Source organism: Tenrec ecaudatus, chromosome 6, assembly GCF_050624435.1.
Source record: "Tenrec ecaudatus isolate mTenEca1 chromosome 6, mTenEca1.hap1, whole genome shotgun sequence".
In the NCBI taxonomy this organism is placed as follows: Eukaryota; Metazoa; Chordata; class Mammalia; order Afrosoricida; family Tenrecidae; genus Tenrec; species Tenrec ecaudatus.
The window spans coordinates 53,196,191-53,214,082 of NC_134535.1; the positions used below are offsets into that span (position 1 = coordinate 53,196,191).

At 41.1% G+C, this 17,892-nt stretch overlaps 1 long non-coding RNA gene across 1 annotated transcript in view; it reads right to left on the minus strand.

Moving 5' to 3' along the window:
- The window catches only part of LOC142450810 (uncharacterized), a 28,818-nt gene extending 28,548 nt beyond the window's left edge, over positions 1 to 270 (minus strand). Inside the window, exon 1 of the long non-coding RNA XR_012784963.1 lies at positions 5 to 270. This is a non-coding gene — a long non-coding RNA (uncharacterized LOC142450810). The remainder of the gene's footprint in view (positions 1 to 4) is intronic.
- Positions 271 to 17,892: the final 17,622 nt, after the last annotated feature.

Consider the following 17,892-nt stretch of genomic DNA (forward strand, 5'->3'; position numbering starts at 1 on the left):
TTACCTCATCCTTCTCGGATTCAGGGAGAAAAGACTCGTTTGTGTTTCTGCAGTGGAAATGGTATGATTTATTCCTCAGAGACACCTGCCATCCTCTGCATTCTGGCTCACAGGACCCTAGAGGACAGAGTCGAACTTCCTTAGATGATTTCCAAGACTGTCAATCTTTATAAAAGGAGACGGACACATCTTTTCCCCATGAAGCAGCTGGTGCATTCAAACAGCCAACCATTTGGTCTTCAGCCCAGCAATTTAACCTCTGCATCGTCATGGCTCCTTGATTCCTCAGTTTTCTTTGTAATCTAGAGAGTAGATGAAATGAGATGTGTGAAACTATTTCGCAAAAGGGAAGAGGGAAATAAATTTATAGTTAATGCATGCTCACCAAGTACCAGGCAGTGCATGCAAAGCACTGAGAGGAGGCGGGTCTTTCTTTGCTCTGAGCAGATCTCGGCTCCTCACCTTTGGCGGTGATTTCAAACTGAACCCTTAGTCTCTGAGCCTCTTCACCTGCTGTGTTCCCTTACACACAGAAAGAGCGCCACACTTTGTACTCAGACTTGCTATTAAGGATATTTGCTGCTGTTTCTCTAAATGTAAAGGGATTGAAAAGAAGGTACCCAGTTTGTTGTTGTTGAGGTTTTCATGGCTTTACTGTAGCCAGATTTTCAAAACAGGCATCTCTGCTACTTTTAAGGGTGAATCTTAATTAAGTTGATTATATTGCATATACCTTTCAGCCTGATATAAGGAGTAGGATGAGTTGTCAGCCCAAAGGAGAAAGTCACTACCCCAAAAAGGAACATCCCTGGACATAACTTTGTCAAAGATAGGTCTCCTCTGCAGACGCTAAGTGAATTTCTGGATATAATCATATAATGACAAATGATAGTCAGTACTAAGTTTTAAAATTTTCTTTTTCATTCTGTGAAAATGAATGAGGAGGAAAGCAAGTAAACACTTTTAAAGTATGGAGTAGAAAACACAAGGATTGGGTTCAAATGCCATCCCACTACTTCCTGACTGACCTTGAGCAAGATACTTATTCTTTCCCTTTTGGAAATCCAGGTAATCATATCAAAGCAAGTGAGGGGGTGGGAGGGAAGAGTAGAGACCCAAAGCCCATCTGTAGACAATTGGACATCCCTTCACAGAAGGGTCACAAGGAAGGGACAAGCCAGTCATGGTGCGGTGTAGCACTGACAAAACACAGCATTCCTCCAGTTCTTTAATGCTTGCTCCCCATCACGATTATGACCCCAATTCTACCTTACAAATCTGGCTAGACCTGAGCATGTACAAGGCATTGGTACAGACAAGAGCTCTCAACACCCAGAATCCAGGAGAGATAAACCCCTCAGGAACAATAATGGGAGTAGCAATACCATGAGGGTAGGGGGAAGGTGGAGGGGAGAAAAGGGGAACCGATCACAATGATCGACGTATAACTGCCCCTCCCCCCCCCACCAGGGGCAGGAACAACAGAAATGTGGATGAAAGGATACAGTGGTCAGTGTAAGATATGAAAATAATAATACTTTATAAAATAAGGGCTCATGAGAGTAGGAGGATGGAGGAAAGAGGGAAAAAAAGAGCTAATACCAAGGGCTCAAGTAGAAAGAAAATGTTTTGGAAAAGATCATGGCAGCATAGGTACAAATGTGCTTGACACAATGGATGTATGGATTGTTATATGAGCCGTAAGAACCCCCAATAAAATAATTTTGTAAAAAAGGAAAGAAAGAAAATTCAAGCAATAAATCTAGGATCTGTTGTGAGGGTTACAAGACATTAAAAACAAATTTTAAAATGAACTTAATGAGTGACACATATGAATAATTCAAGAAACATATATATCACTTTAGAAGAGCTGTATTTGTAATATGTGGGCCGGAGAAAACCTACGCATCCTTAATTTTATATGTAGAGGAAATTTTCTATAGCAGCGGTTCTCAACCTGTGGGTCGCAACCCCTTTGAGGGTCGAATGACCCTTTCACAGGGGTCACCCAATCCACAACAGTAGCAAAATGACAGTTATGAAGTAGCAATGAAAATAATTTTATGATTGGGGGACACCACAACATGAACTGTGTTAAAGGGTCGCGGCTTTAGGAAGGTTGAGAATCACTGCTCTATAGGGAATTAAAGTATTAACTATATTTTTAATTTCCTCCAGATTTTATAAAGAAGCCCTCTATATGAAGCGACTTCAAGAAGTTCATGAGAAATTTGAATTTTAGGATAATGGAATTTTTTTACAAATTTCTTGAAAATGCCTTATGTTTATTTTGCAAAGTATATCATGCTTCAAAGAGATAATATAAAACCAGTATAGTTATAACCATACTTTTCTAATAACTATTAAGTTCCAGTTTTGCAAGTTGCCCTCCCTAGAATATGGTCACTTATTTGCTTAACAGGTGGTAAATTGAACTCGTTCCCTCACTAACATAAACTGTTCATTTTTAAACTTTCTTCTTTATTTCAATATCACCAATCTTTCAGTAAGCCATGCTAATCATTTTTGACTATCATGCACGATGCCCTTCTCACAACCTATTGATGTTACTTGCCCATGTTTCAGTTTGATGAATGAGCGCCTGAAGTCAGCCAAATGGGTATGGTTCCCCAAAAGAGTTGTTTCTGGCTAATTAAAGAGATGAAGGACAAGACCTACGGAAATGATAAACAGTTTAGATGACAGGGTTCCATGGAGGCCATATTGTTGTTACATGATAACTCAACAATAAAAGCAAATTATGTTCCAATTATTTGTCTTGATGGTAAGCAGGAATTCCCTTGATAAAAGTTAATGAAGGTAAACCAAATGTTGATTTAAAATATTTTAAAAACATTGACAAAAATAGGATGAAACTAGGGAAAGGAACAAATAAAATGTTCAACTTCAGGGTGGAAATTTTTTGGCATATGAATAAATTAGTAACTTATGTTGCTGGGAAGTGTGGCACTTGAAATGGAGAAATATACATAATTTTATGGTATTGTTAATGATCATAAATATGGATTATATTATTTTATAATTTAGAGATGCAGAGAATTGGTGGTTAAAATTTATAGTGATGGTTGCTTATTGTTATTGGGAATTTTTAGGAATCTTTGTCCTATCATTATATGGACACACTTTACAATGCCAAACACCATGGCCATGCTACAACCTGGATCAGAGCATGCAGCTCTAGAAAACACTAAAGTGATTAGCAAGCAGAGTTACATGATGTGCTGGTTACATTCTATTTCATCTTGGCTCAGCCAGGATCCTCAGAAGATTGGAAGGTGAAGCTTCCTCTCATAATGTGATCTAACAAAATTTAACTTCATGATGGTATCTTGTGTGAGTAGCCAAGCAGTTGTGGAAAGATTAGGAAGGAGTTGTTGTTACTTGCAAGTGCTGTCAAGTCAGTTACAACCTATAGCAACCCTGTGCACAATAGAATGGAACACGGCCTGGGCACGCCGGCACCGTCTTCACAATCATCCTTATGACGGAGCCCATCACAATCATCCTTATGACGGAGCCCACTGCTGCAGCCACGGGTCACTCCATCTCCTTTAGGTCCTCCTTGTCTTCCGCGACTGCTCCTCTAATCAGGCGCATTCCTGACACAGCTGAAAGGAAGTCTCCTAAGGTTGTGGGCTACTCCTCTACTCTTTGGGAAGGCTTTCTTCTTACTGGCTCATTTCACCATATCACTTGCCAACCTTGGACTCACTTGACTCTGCAGCAAGGAGCCTAACTTGCTGACTTCGGACTCATCCATGTCTGTCTCCCCGCCCTGTGGTCTTCCTGCTTTCTTGCTCATCAGCCCCAGTATCTATGCAAGTTGGGAAAAGTTATCTATAGATATACATATAGATATGACAGCATCACTAATTTTACTTCTCTAGACAACCCAGCCTGACACACGTGGAAATCCTTAACCTTACACAGAAGTACACATTAATTTAGTGGATTTATTTCCAGGATTAAAAGAGTAGAGAGCAATACTCGCTCCTGAAATGTACAGCCATTTGGCACTCATCTTTTTTTAGAGATATGAGATCCAAATGAGAGCAGCTGCAATAATTTTCTAGGTGTAAAAAGCAGTATAAATTCCAATTCAATGTTGGGCATTTGTTTATTTGCTCTCAGGCACACTGGTCTTCATTCTTCCCTGGCTATGTTTTGAATTAGAGCATGGTAAGGTTGAATTCTATTTCCCAGGTTCCTTATCAAGTAGTTCTTGGTTGTTTTCAGACAAAAAGAGGCTTTGTTGCGATATTTGAGAGAATACTGAGGATAAAACACCCCTCCCACACACATTAAGAACGGATAGGAACATGCAACTTTCCTCTAGTTCTTAATGCTTCCTCCCTGCCCCCATCATGATCCCAATTCCACCTTACAAATCTGTCTACACCAGAGGATGCACACTGATACAGATGGGAACTGGAAACACAGGGAATCCAGGACAGATGATCCCTTCAGGACCAGTGGTGAGAGTGGTGATACTGGGAGGGTGGAGGAAAGGTGGGGTAGAAAGGGGGAATCGATTACAAGGATCTACATATAACCTTCACCCTGGTGGATGGACAACAGAAAAGTGGGTGAAGGGAGACGTCAGACAGTGTAAGATATCACAAAACAATAATAAGTTATAAATTATCAAGGGTTCATGAGGGAGGGGGAAGTGGAGAGGGAGGAGGAAAATGAGGAGCTGATATCAAGGGCTCAAGTAGAAAGCAAATGTTTCGAGACTAATGGCAACAAATATACAAATGTACTTGACACAATGGATGTATGTATGGATTGTGATGAGAGTTGTACGAGCCCCCAATAAAATGATTTAAAAAATAAGTGAATAAATAACCAAGTTAATACATGGTATGTGGAAAACACTAATATGAATGTGTAGCTTGATATAACAATATATTATAGATGTTTAATAAAGAAAAGAAATTATAAAACAGAAAACAAAAGAATGGACCGGAAACCATCATATCGACCACTTGGGATAACTTGGAAGGATGCCAGTGTGGAGTGGGCTGAAGAGATGGCTGTGGCCCATGTTCAGACGACAGTGGAAGCTGTTCTGCCACGTGTGTCAGAAAACTGCACTTCTCAGAAGAGGGATCTATTTTGGATGCGAGCTCGTCCTCACTGCCCTATGTGGTTCTGCCCGCGATTACAGAGAGGACTGTCATCGTGTCATCGGTCCTTGACTAGCAATGTCTCTGGCCATAGGAGCCTAGTCCATTGTAAAAGAAGTGAATGAGACAAAGAGTGTTTAAACATGAAATAATCTATAGTCTAAAAAAAAAAAAGGAATGATCTATTATTAAAGGCTTTCCTAAGGAACCAGCTCAGGAATAACACTTCAAACGGATGGAGCCGTCCTTAAGAAGTGTATGCATATCAAATTTATGGCTCGTTTATGGTGATATGTTCTCAGGTGGTAGAAGACGAAGGTCCAGAACCAGAATTTTCAGTAATTTTTTGGGTAGAATTTGGGGCTTTCTAGACCTGGTGGTGCTGCCAGGTAAGAGTTGGACTGCTCACTGATGTAGAAACAAGCAGCTGAAGCAGAAGCACAGACGCGTAGGGCAGGCTTGTAGGGCACCTAGTCTGCTGCCTGTGAGGGCCGACAACCTGGTAGAGAGCCTGACCAGAGCCAGTAAACCATTCACCAACCACTCTAAGCAAGTATTTTGAAGATCGCTTTGCCAGAGGGCTCCTCATGATAGCTGTGATCAAATGGTCAAGGGAGGGGAAGGGGATGTTGTGTACTGAATGGCTGCCATGTAAACCTATGATGGGGTCCCCCTGGACAGGTAGACAGTCCTATCAGAGGAATGAGAGATACTGATGGGAAAACAACACAGAAGAGGGGATAGGGAGCAAACATGCTTGGAGGATGTTTGCATGTCTGTTGGTAGGAAAAGAGGGAGGACCGACCTCCAGTTGAGGAAAGAATGACTGAAAATGCTTTGGGGGACTCCAGGGGGTGAGGTGGGGTGTCTTTGGCGGTATTTCTCCAAATGGGCCACACTGACCTAGGCTTCTAGGTACATCCTGGGGACCCAGGTTGGGTGCTATGGAATGCTGAGACACTGAATCCTGGATCTTCAAGGGACACAGCATGCTCCAATGACTTTATCAGTGGGATCCCATGTGGAAACTCCACTGAGGGAACTGGGCTCTTCCTCAAACACACTTGTAACCCAAGAACTTAAGTTGCAAAATACATGGTTTCTGAGGAAGTGGAAGACAGCTGTACCCAGACTGTTGAACTGTGGGTAGGTGGACCAACATGGTCTTGCTACATGTATGCCCTATAAGCTGTATTAAGATGTGTATTATTCCGGAAAACCTGTGGAAGACATTCTGTTTCATTTTGGTTTTGTTTGTTCATATTAGGGTATATCGCACAGGTGTTATGTCATCGGGGGGTCACCCTCTTGAAGTTGTGTTTTATGTTTTTCGGTAAATGATACCCATGATTGATGAACCTATAGGGGCAGCAAGTAGAATAAGGGTTTTGGGAGTGGGATGGTGTCAGGGGTGGTGTCAGGGTAAAAGGAAGATGATGTCAAGGAGTCTAGGAAGAAAAAGTATGTTTGGAAACTGTGGAAGCAATTGTACAATTCTGTTTGATGTGATTGAACTAAGAAATGATATATGTATTAACACCCAATTAAGATAACAAACAAACAAAAAGCATAGATCCAGGAAAAGTTTAGAGGCTCACACTACTAAATCCTATCAAAACTCAAGAACAATTTATTCTTACATCACGGCCCTGTTCAATACTCGCCCACAGGAAGAGAACACAGAAGATACAGTGCTATAGCAAAATGTGGCGAAGCATCTAGATGGTGCCCGGCTATCAAACAAAATAGCATCTAGGGCAGCGGTTCTCAACGTGTGGCTCACGACCCCCTTGGGTCAAACGACCCTTTCACAGGGGTCACCTAAGACCACTGGAAAACACTTATTTTTGATGGTCTTAGGAACTGAGACACCACTCCTGTATGTCTCCAGGTGGATCCGCCCACATGCACATACGCCACATACAGGTAACCAGCATGAAGTCTTTTACCCATCACCATGCTTCAAGACAAATTTTCATTTATTTGTAGTTAGAAAAAATATTTCACAATATATAATTATATATTGTTGTGGGTTTTTTAATCACTTTATTCGGGGCTCATACAACTCTTATCACAATCCATACATATATCTATTATATGTAAGCACATTTGTACATTTGTTGCCCTCATCATTCTCAAAATATTTGCTTTCAATTATATTGTTTTTGTGATGAATCATTGTGCTTTAATTTTTTTGCTATGCTTTATGTTCAATCTTTAACAGTGAAAATACATCCTGCATAACAGATATATACATGATGATTCATAACAGTAGCCAAATTATAGTTATGAAGTAGCAACAAAAATAATTTAATGGTTGGGGTCACCACAACATGAGGAACCGTATGAAAGGGTCATGGCATGAGGAAGGTTGAGAACCACTGGTCTGGGGTCTTAAAGGCTTGTCTTCAAACAAGTAGCCATCTAAGTGAGAAGTCGACTAAGTCCACATGGAAGAAGAGCACCATCATCGATCACTGAAAGATTGTAAATTATATTTGCCAAAGATGAAGGAGGGATCAGTACCAGAGCCTAAATGGTAAGAATCCAGTTTGCAGAAGTCTACGGATGACAGGGGGAGCTCAGATTGATTTGTGGGAACTGCATGGGAAATAAGCCTCCGGTGGACTCCCTCTATCCACAATTGAAGGATAGGGGGGAAGTGGTTATTAAAGAGGGCATTGGAGAGATGAGTATAAAGATCAAAACATAAATCTTCCTTGAACAGTTAAACTTTGTCAGTTGATCTCCCCTCTGATGCATGCTGAACCTGAGCTAGTTTTCAACATTTTCTGTATTTTTGTTTGTTCATTTTAGGGTGTATCTCAGAGGTGTTATTGGTGGTCATGGGACTTGTGCTATATGTTTTTGTGTGTTTAGTATATAAAACCCAGGATTGATGCACCTACAGTATTAAAGGTTTCAGTGGGAGTGGGTACAGTGGGGGGGGGGGCTTAGGTGTGTGTGTGAAAAGGAGCCCAGGAAGAAAACATAGGTTTGGAAACTGTAGTAGCAATTGTACAACTCTGCTTGACATGACTGAACTATAGAATATATGATATAGGCGTTAACTCCCCATTATTATTAATAATAATAGTTGCACTGCTAACTGATTGATTGATTAAAGCACAACAGACTCTCTGAGGGAGAAAGATGAGGCTACTGCCCCAGGAAACATTTACAAAACTGTGGAGACCCTATATAGGGTGGTTATGAGTGGGAATTGACTTAATGACAGTGGGTGTGGAATTTATACATGCATTGCCAGGCCTTAGTGAATTAGAACTGGTCTGATATGGATCATATCTATAAGGACACACATTGAGCTTCCACAGAACTTGAATCTATAAAGGTCGCTTGAGATGGCTCGTCCAAGTAGATCAGCAATAGAAAATGTTACGATCTTGATGGGGGGCAATTGATAATGAATAACAACATGATTCCCAATGAGGATTGAAGTCCAATGTCTAGAACCATCTATCTATCTATCTATCTATCTATCTATCTATCTATCTATCTATCTATCTATCTATCTATCTAGCTATCTAGCTATCTAGCTATCTAGCTATCTAGCTATCTATCTAGCTAGCTATCTTTTACAGTTAAAGTTTATTGTGCCAACCTGGCCAATAAACACATGTGGGGTTAATTGAAGGGTGAAGAGATAAATGGCTCAGTGAGCCTCGCCTTTTGAGTTCTCGGGTCTCTTGCTTTGTGATGGTCGGAACAGGGTGAAGCTGCCTTAGCCAGTTCCCTGCTTCAGCTGGCAAGGTTCACTTCTTGCAAGACATCCCTGAGGAGAAGCCGCATGAACCTACCCCAATGCAGCCCTGGGTGCTTGAGCAGTCATGTGGAGACCCCTGCCAACCCTGAGATGATTACATGTTCACTGATTCGGTTTTCCTCCTGCAGTTGGCATCATTGCGTGTGTTTTGTGAGATGGAGGAAGACTTTGTGGATTGGTCTTGGACATAAGGGTTAATGGGTTAATGTTGGACTTGTGGGCTTGGGCAGCACTGGGTTGGGATGTTTTCTTGATGTGCACTTAACCTTTATATAAAACTCTCCCTTATACATATGGGTTTCTGTGGATTTCTTTCTCTGATGCTACAGTATAGATATACAACTTTGTCACTGTGCATGTGTAATTTGGAAGAATAAAGGAGTTAACTAACACTCACCAGTGACAATCCTTGAATGTCTTAGTTTTCTCATGCTGCATAATAAAGTACCACAACATTGATTATCTCAGTTTCTGTGGGTCAGAAGTCCAGGTATGGCTTACCTGGGATTTCCAGTTTATGGTCTTTCCAAGCTGCAAAAAAGGTATCAGCTGCACTGTGCTCTCATCTGGAAGCCGACTTTCAAGTTCTTCAGAATGGATTTCCTTGCAGTTGTAGAACTGAGAGCTTCTGTTTTTGTTGTTGGCCAGTGGATGTTCTCAGCTCTGAATGTTGAATGTGTGTCTTGCCATGTGATCCTCTTCACAGGCAGTTTACAACATAGCTACATGCTTCATTCAGCCCACCAAGAGAATGAGAGCATCTGCTAGCAAGACAGACCCTACATAATATAATGTAATTATGGGCCTGACATCCCACCACATGCACCATGGGAGTGACATCCCCTCACGTGTCAATGTTATCTTGGTTAGAGGCAATCACAGGTGAAATTCAGGGGAAGGACTCCAGAAAGGTATTAATACCAGGAGGCAGAGATTAGTGAGGATCATTTTAGGGTCTATCTGCCACATTGATCAATCAGGGACAGGAAACAGTGAATAAATATTCCCCATTTTCTCCACTCAGGCTGGTAATTTTGGTAAGTTCTTTATACCTATTCAAAGGCCCAGCAGAATTAATCAGACTTGCCACAGGAGTAACAGGTCAACAACACATTCTTGTATTAGTTTTATCTCCTTCCATGATTTAGTTTGCTCAGTCCCCCACTTCTATGCACTGGGATTTATTCCCATGATACACTACTTGCTTATAAGTTGTTATCAAAGATTCTGGTTTCTGGAAGTCAAGCTAAGATAGAATGAGTAAAAAACCTGCATAAATTTTATGCTACCAGATAGAAGAGATAATAAGCTCTTCTTAATCAGCGAAGTAATATCCTCACCCATCACAGCCCCATATAACTTCTCTGTAATATCTTTAAAGAGATAATACTAAACCTCCATGGAAGAAAGTATAGTAAAGGATTCAAAACCACAGCATCTTAATACTCCCTTTCATAAAATTGGCCACAGATATTGAATTGTCCAGGGATGGCAAATGGAAAAGAACTTTAGTAAACATAAACCCAGTGGGGCCGGCCCCAATCCCAACTATGTGGATACCGCCCTCCCCTCAGAAGAATGCACTTCAGAGGACAGCATTGGGGCTACAGCTTGGGGAGAGGGGTGCATCTGATTAGAGCATAGGGGAGAAATGAAAAGGAATGGAGAGGGAGGACATGGCATCTGACCCACCAAGCCCCAAGGATGATATTCATGTTCAGAGCAGACAACGCATGGAGAGGACCATAGGGCCAGCCCCACCACAAGACACAACGTGCCTCACTAAACCATAGTGCTTCAGGGTACAACACTGGAGACACAGTGCAGAAATTGTGCACAAACTGACCCCATCATGCTGAAGAGAAACACTACAGGCACGCAACAGAGTAGCAGGTGGAGCAAAGTGATGAAATCCCTGGGGAATACCAAAAAATAGAGTTTGGAGACAGAGTGTGCACCCAGCAGACTCGACTGGAAAACACTCGTAAAGGCCAACAGAACCTTGAACTATTTTTGGTTTTTCCATTTTTGTCAGTGACTTTCTTTATGTTGCTGTTATTTTTTGTTGTATTTTTATTGTTTTGTTGGTCTTGACTTCTTTTATTGTTTTATTTGGCTTTGCCTGGTTTTTGTGCTTATTAATGTATCTGCATGTCTATTCTAGATAAGATAGGCATGATAAATAATTCAGAGATGTAAAGAATGAGACCAATGGTTCCAGGGGGATATGAGAGAAGGAGAGGTGGGAGAAAGGAAGAGGGGCCCAGGAAATCAACCCAAGGACAAGGGAACAACAAGTGAACTAAAATCAATGGAGAGATAGGAGTAGGATGCCTAGTGGGGCTTAATCAAGGGCGATGTAACAGCGAGGAATTACTAAACCCGAATGAAGGCCGAACATGATGGTAGGACAAGAGGAAAGTAAAAGGAAATAGAGGAAAGAACCAGGAGGCAAAGGATATTTATAGAGGTCTAAATACTGGCATGTACATATGTAAATATATATATGACATATATATGAATATAATATGATCTATGTACTCATATTTATATGTTAAGAATTAAGGTTGCAGATGACCATTGGGCCTCTCCACTCAAGTACTCCCTCAACACAAGAGTATTCCCTGTAACAATCCGGCATTCTGTGATGCTCACCTGTCTGACACGATTGCTGAAGACAAAAATGGATAAGCAAATGTGGTAAAGAAAGCTGATGGTGCCTGGCTATCAAAAGATATAGTGTCTTAAAGGCTTGAAGATAAACAAGGGGCCATATAGCTCTGAAGCAACAAAGCTCACATGGGAGAAGCACACCAGCCTGTGTGATCATGTGGTGGTGATGGGATCAGGTGTCAGGCATCTAAAACCCAGAACAAAATCATACCCAATGTGAATGTGTGTGTGTGTGTGGGGGGGTGTTCATTGAGTGGAGATCCAATGTCCATCTGCAGACAATTGAACATCCCCTCACAGAGGTGTCATAGGGAAGAGATGAACCACTCAGGGTGCAGTATAGCACCAATGAAACACACAACTTCCCTCTAATTCTTTAGTGCTTCCTTCACCCAACTATCATGACCTCAATTCTGCCTTACAAATGGGATTAGATCAGAACGTGCACACTGCTACAGATGAGTCCACAACACAGGGAATCCAGGATAGATAAACACCTCAGAGCCAACAATGAGAGTAGAAATACCAGGAGGATTAGGGGAGGGTGGGGAAGAAAGGGGGAATTGATCACAAGGATCAACCTATACCTCCCTCCCAGGGGGAAGAACAACAGAAAAGTGGGTGAAGGGCGATGGAGGATGATATAAGATATGAAAATAATAATCTATAACTTATCAAGGGTTTGTAAGGGAGGACGGGGGTGGAAGGGGGAAGAAATGGGGAGCTGGTATCAGGGGCTCAAGTGGGAAGGGAATGCTTTGAAAATGTTGATAGCAGCATATGTGCAAATGTGCTTGACACACTGGATGAATATATGGGTTATGATAAGTGATGTAAGAGCCCCCAATAAAAGTATTTTTAAAAAGAAAAAAAGGTTACAGTATCAGAAATCCCAGGGGCAGTTGGCTTTTGTGCTGCAGGGTTGCTATAAGTTGGAATCAGCTTGATGGCAGTGAGTTTGGTTTCTGGTTTCCTCTTTCTCTTAGCTGGCTCACCAAAATTTGCTACCAGGATTAGGTTCCTATTTCTTAGCAAGAGAAAAATTACTCTGGACAGGTACAGTGGCAACAATGGAGAACTTTATTTGGGGCTCTGGAGGAAAGGCATGACCCCCAAAACTAGTGAGGTCAAGAAGATGGTGTCTCCAAAGTGTGGTGAAGAAATCATGTGGTGTCTGGCTATCAGAAAGAATAGCATCTGGAGGCCAAACAGGCCTCGAGGGTGATGTTCCTGATTAAAGCAGCCAGTCCACAGAGAGGACCACATGGCTGGCTCCACTATGAGACATGATGTCCCTGACTGATCCATAGCCCTATAGGGGACAACAACGGAGACACAGTGTGGTAATTGCGCCCTATCTGATCCTGCCACACTGAGGCAAAACACTAAGGGGTGCAACAGAACAGCAAGGGAACAGAGCAACAAGGTCCCCAGGGAATTCTGAAGGTGGACTTTGGGGCCAGGGCATGGTCCCCCAACAAACTGGAGTGGAAAACACCCCTAAAGGCCAACAAACAGTCCTTGAACTAACTATAAGCGTCTCTTTCTTGTGTCTTGTATTGTTTTTTTATCATTGGTTTGTTGTGGTGGTGATTTTGTTGTACATTGTTGCTTGGTTTTGCTCTGTCTTGTTTTTGTGCATGTTATTATCTCCGCAGGTCTGTCTAAATAAGATAGGCTGGATGAACAATCTGGAGGAGAAAACAAGGGGACCGACAGTTCTGGGGGGACATGGGAGAGGGGGAGGTGGGGGGAAAAGTAGTGGTGTTTACAAACTCAGGGACAAGGGAACAAGTGATCCAAATCGGTGATGAGGAGGGTGTAGGAGGCCTGGTAGGGCGTGATCAAGAGTATTGTAACCAAGAGAAATTACTGAATCCCAAATGAAGACTAAGCATGATAGTAGAACAAGAGGAAAGTCAAAAGAAATAGAGGAAAGAGCTAGGAGTTAAAGGGAATTTATAGAGGTCTAAAAAAAGGCATGTACATATGCAAATATATTTATATATGAGGATGTGGAAATAGATCTATGTGCATATATATACATAGGTTTAGTATTAAGATAGCAGAAGGACATTGGGCCTCGACTCAAGTACTTCCTTAATGCAAGAATACTTTCTTCTATTAAATTGGCATTCTATGATGCTCACCTTCCTGACACAACCACTGAAGTCAAAGTGGGTCAATAAGCAAATGTGGTGAAGAAAGCTGATGGTGCTCAACTATCAAAAAATATAGCATCTGTGGTCTTAAAGGCTTGAAGGTAGACAAGCAGCCATCTAGCTCAGAAGCAACAAAGCCCACATGGAAGAAGCACACCAGCCTGTGTGATCATGAGGTGCCGAAGGGATCAGTTATCAGGCATCAAAGAACAAAAAATCATATCATTGTGTGTTCACCTCCCTCATACAATCGCTGAAGACAAATGGGTGCATAAGCAAATGTGGCAAAGAAAGCTGATGATGCCTGGATATCAAAAGATATAGCGTGTGGGGTCTTAAAGGCTTGAAGATAAACAAGCGGTCATCTAGCTCAGAAGCAACAAAGCTTACATGGGAGAAGCATACCAGCCGGTGAGATCACGAGGTGTCGAAGGGATCAGGTATCAGGCATCATTACAACAAAAAATCTTATCATAGTGAATGAGGGGTGGGGAGTGTGGAGTGGAGACCTAAAGTCCACTTGTAGGCCACTGGACATCCCCTTACTGAAGGGTCTTGGGGAGGAGACGAGTCCGTCAGGGTGCGATATAACAACGATGAAACATACAACTTTCCTCTAGTTCCTAAATGCTTCCTTCTCCCCGACTATCATGATCCCAATTCTATCTTACAAATCTAGCTAGACCAGAGGATGTACACTGGTACAGATAGGAACTGGAAACACAGGGAATCCAGGGCGGGTGATCCCTTCAGGACTAGTGGTGTGAGTGGCAATACTGGGAGGGTGGGTTGGAAAGGGAGAACCTATTACAAGGACATACATGTGACCTCCTGCCTGGGGGAAGGTCAACAGAAAAGTGGGTGAAGGAGTCATGGCACAGGGCAAGATATGACAAAATAATAATTTATGAATTATCAAGGGTTCATGAGAGAAAGGGGAGTGGGGAGGGAGGGGGGAAAAGAGGAGTTGATGCCAGGTGCTCAAGTTGAGAGCAAATGCTTTGAGAATGATGAGGGCAATGAATATACAAATGTGCTTTACATAATTGATGTATGTATGGATTGTGATAAGAGTTGTATGAGTCCTTAATAAAATGATTAAAACAAAGTTTTTCTAAAAAAGAAAGTAAATGTCTAGAAAAGAATGAAGGCAACATATGTACAAACATGACTGATTCAATTGATGTATGGATTGTGATGAGTTGTATGAGCCCCCAATAAAAATTATTTTATAAAAAAAAGCAAACGAATAGCATCTGGGGTCTTAAAGCCTTGCTTAAAATAAGCAGCCATCTAAATAAGGTGTCAGCTAAGCCCACATGGAAAATGCACAGCCACTTAAATCCAAGGATTGACAATAATAAAATCCATGACCAGAGAGGGGGTACTAGGGCTTAAACTCTGAACACCCAGTTTACAGAAGGCTCTGGATGACAGTGAAAGCTCAAAATCCATTTGCAGGGTCCCCAAATGGATTACGCCTCTAGATAATGTCCTCTCACTACTGCCCAAGGACGAGAATAGTCTTGCTACCAGACTGTGTGCATTGGAAAGTGCATTAATACAGATAGAGTTAAGTTAAAAATCAACACCTTATCATTGGTTCTTCCCTTTACCCCATTTTATATACTTTTTCTAGTTTTTGTTATTTTCTTTCTTTTCAATCGAGACGTTTCTGTTTTATTTTGTTGTTGTTGACTTCTTTGATTGCTTTGTTTTCATATGATTTTACTTATATGAAATCCAGGATAGGAAAATCTACACAAATGGTAACTGGGTTTATAATTTGTTAGGGTTATGGCAGAGGATGTTATGGGGAAATGGCAAGCTAATGAGTACAAGGAAGAAAATGTTCTAAAATTGATTGTGGTGAAACTTGTACATCTCTTTTTAATGTTTAAACCATTAAATTGTGTAAGGTGTGAATTTTATGCAAATAAAATAATTAAAATAATAATAATAATAAAGATGGTTTCCCTGATTTAAAAACCCCACAGCCTGACGGAGCTTAGCAGCTTAAAAAGAGACAGAAATATTTGCATGTGAGGGGGAAGAGAATATTATTACAGAATACATGTAATTTAAAAAACCACTTGTGGTGAGAGTGGCAATATTGGGAGGGTGGAGGGAGGGTGGGGTAGAAAGGGGAACAGATGACAAGGTCTACATATAACCTCCTCTCTGGGGCACAGACAAAGGAGAAGTGGGTGAGGGAGACATCGGATAGTTTAAGATATGACAAAATAATAATAATGTATAAATTATAAAGGGTTCAGGGGGAGGGGGGAGTGGAGATGGAGGGGAGGAAATGAGGAGCTGATATCAAGGGCTCAAGTAGAAAGCAGGTGTTTTGAGAATGATGATGGCAACATATTTACGAATGTGCTGGACACAATTGATGTTATGTATGGATTGTGAAAAGAGTTGTATGAGCCTCTAATAAAATGACTTTTATAAAACCCCACTAGTGTATTCAGTGATCTTTATTTCCATGGGGCCTGATACCAAAAGTGGTGACTGTCATTCACTCAACAGTGCCATCATTTGACAAATCACACAGTTGAAATGAGATCACAGGTCACATGTGTGAAGGGATGGATTGCGAAGAAAAGGTGTGTGTGTGAAGAACCACAGCACTGAAGGAAAGGGTTCTGAGGAAGAGAAAACATGGAGATGCTCAAGAAAAATATGTGAGTTAGAATCAGCTGGGCACCATGAATCACTATAGCCATCACATAGCACTTCTAAAATGACAGCCTTAAGATTCTACTGTATGGATGGAGAGAACCTCATTCTCTTTTCTTAGAATTAGGGTGATGTTCTTTGAAATAACCAACAATAAAAAAAAGATTGTCATGTAGTTGATTCCAGGTGGCAGAATGAATTACGGGTTTCCCTACTAACTCCAAAGTCAGCAGTTAAAAACCACCAGCTGCTCCTTGGGAGAAAGTTGAGGCTTTTACTTCCATAAAGATTTATGCAGAGGCAGTTCTATTCTTACTATAATTTTGTCATGAGTCAGATGACAGTGAGTTTTGTGTTTTCTTTGAAAACCACACAAAAAAAAGCTTCAGTAAATAAATAAATAATCCAAACCATTGTCATGGAGTAGAGTCTAAGTTAAAATTGCAATGGATACCATTGACTAAGTACTTCATATGTGCAGGTCCAGTTCTGAGCTAAGGGTTTATGTACTATTTCTCAACAGCTTTATGTGGGTAGATGCCCTCTTTCCTAAGTGTGGGGAAACTTTTAACCGCAGTTAGGGTATTGAGTAACTTTCCCAAAGTCACACATCTAGTAAATGACAGAGCCAAGGCCCAAATGCTTGTCTGCTGACTTTAGAGCTCAGGCTTTTCTCAGATTTCAAGTTAGAAAATATGTATTGTATTTTAACATTTTAAAAATACTTAAAATTTTGCCGCATTGCATTTCAGTCCCTTAAATTGGTGAGCTTAAACATTCTCTTCTGTGAACTAGCCCTTAGTAACAGAAAACATATCAGGAGTTGTTTGGGACGTGAGAGAAGGCTAGCAGAATGGGGGGACTCTGGAGAGAGAGGTCATTATCACGATCTCCATTGCTGCAATGGTCTCAAAGGTATATACATACCGCAGGTTAACACCTTCTAAATCTGTGCTATTTATAGTATGATGATTATGCTTTACTTTCCAGATGATTATTGAGAAGTTAACTTGCCTTGTTCAAGGTGAGCTGAAGAAGAGGTAGCAAAACTATGGTTTTTCTGCCCTAAATTGGGAAGTTCTCTGTGCATGGGTTCCAAAGGACTTGAAGGGACATAAAATATAAATATATGTATGATAGGAAAAAATGGACTTGTGTTTTAAAATGTTGGGTTAATTACAAAATCAATTGAGCCCTGGAAATCCATGGTAGAGTCATTTGATGAAAAAGTTGAATGAAACGTCTCTTCATTAGTTTGTCACTAATTACATGCAATCTCCTGAGTAATTTTTTCCAAGAATCCCATAATTATCTGGCCAGCAGAGGGCAACTAAATACTTCCAATTGAAAAAGTTAAAATTGGAAGTGGAGAGCAAATGCCTTGAGAATGATTGGGGCAGGGAATGTATGGATGTGCTTTATACAATTGATGTACGTA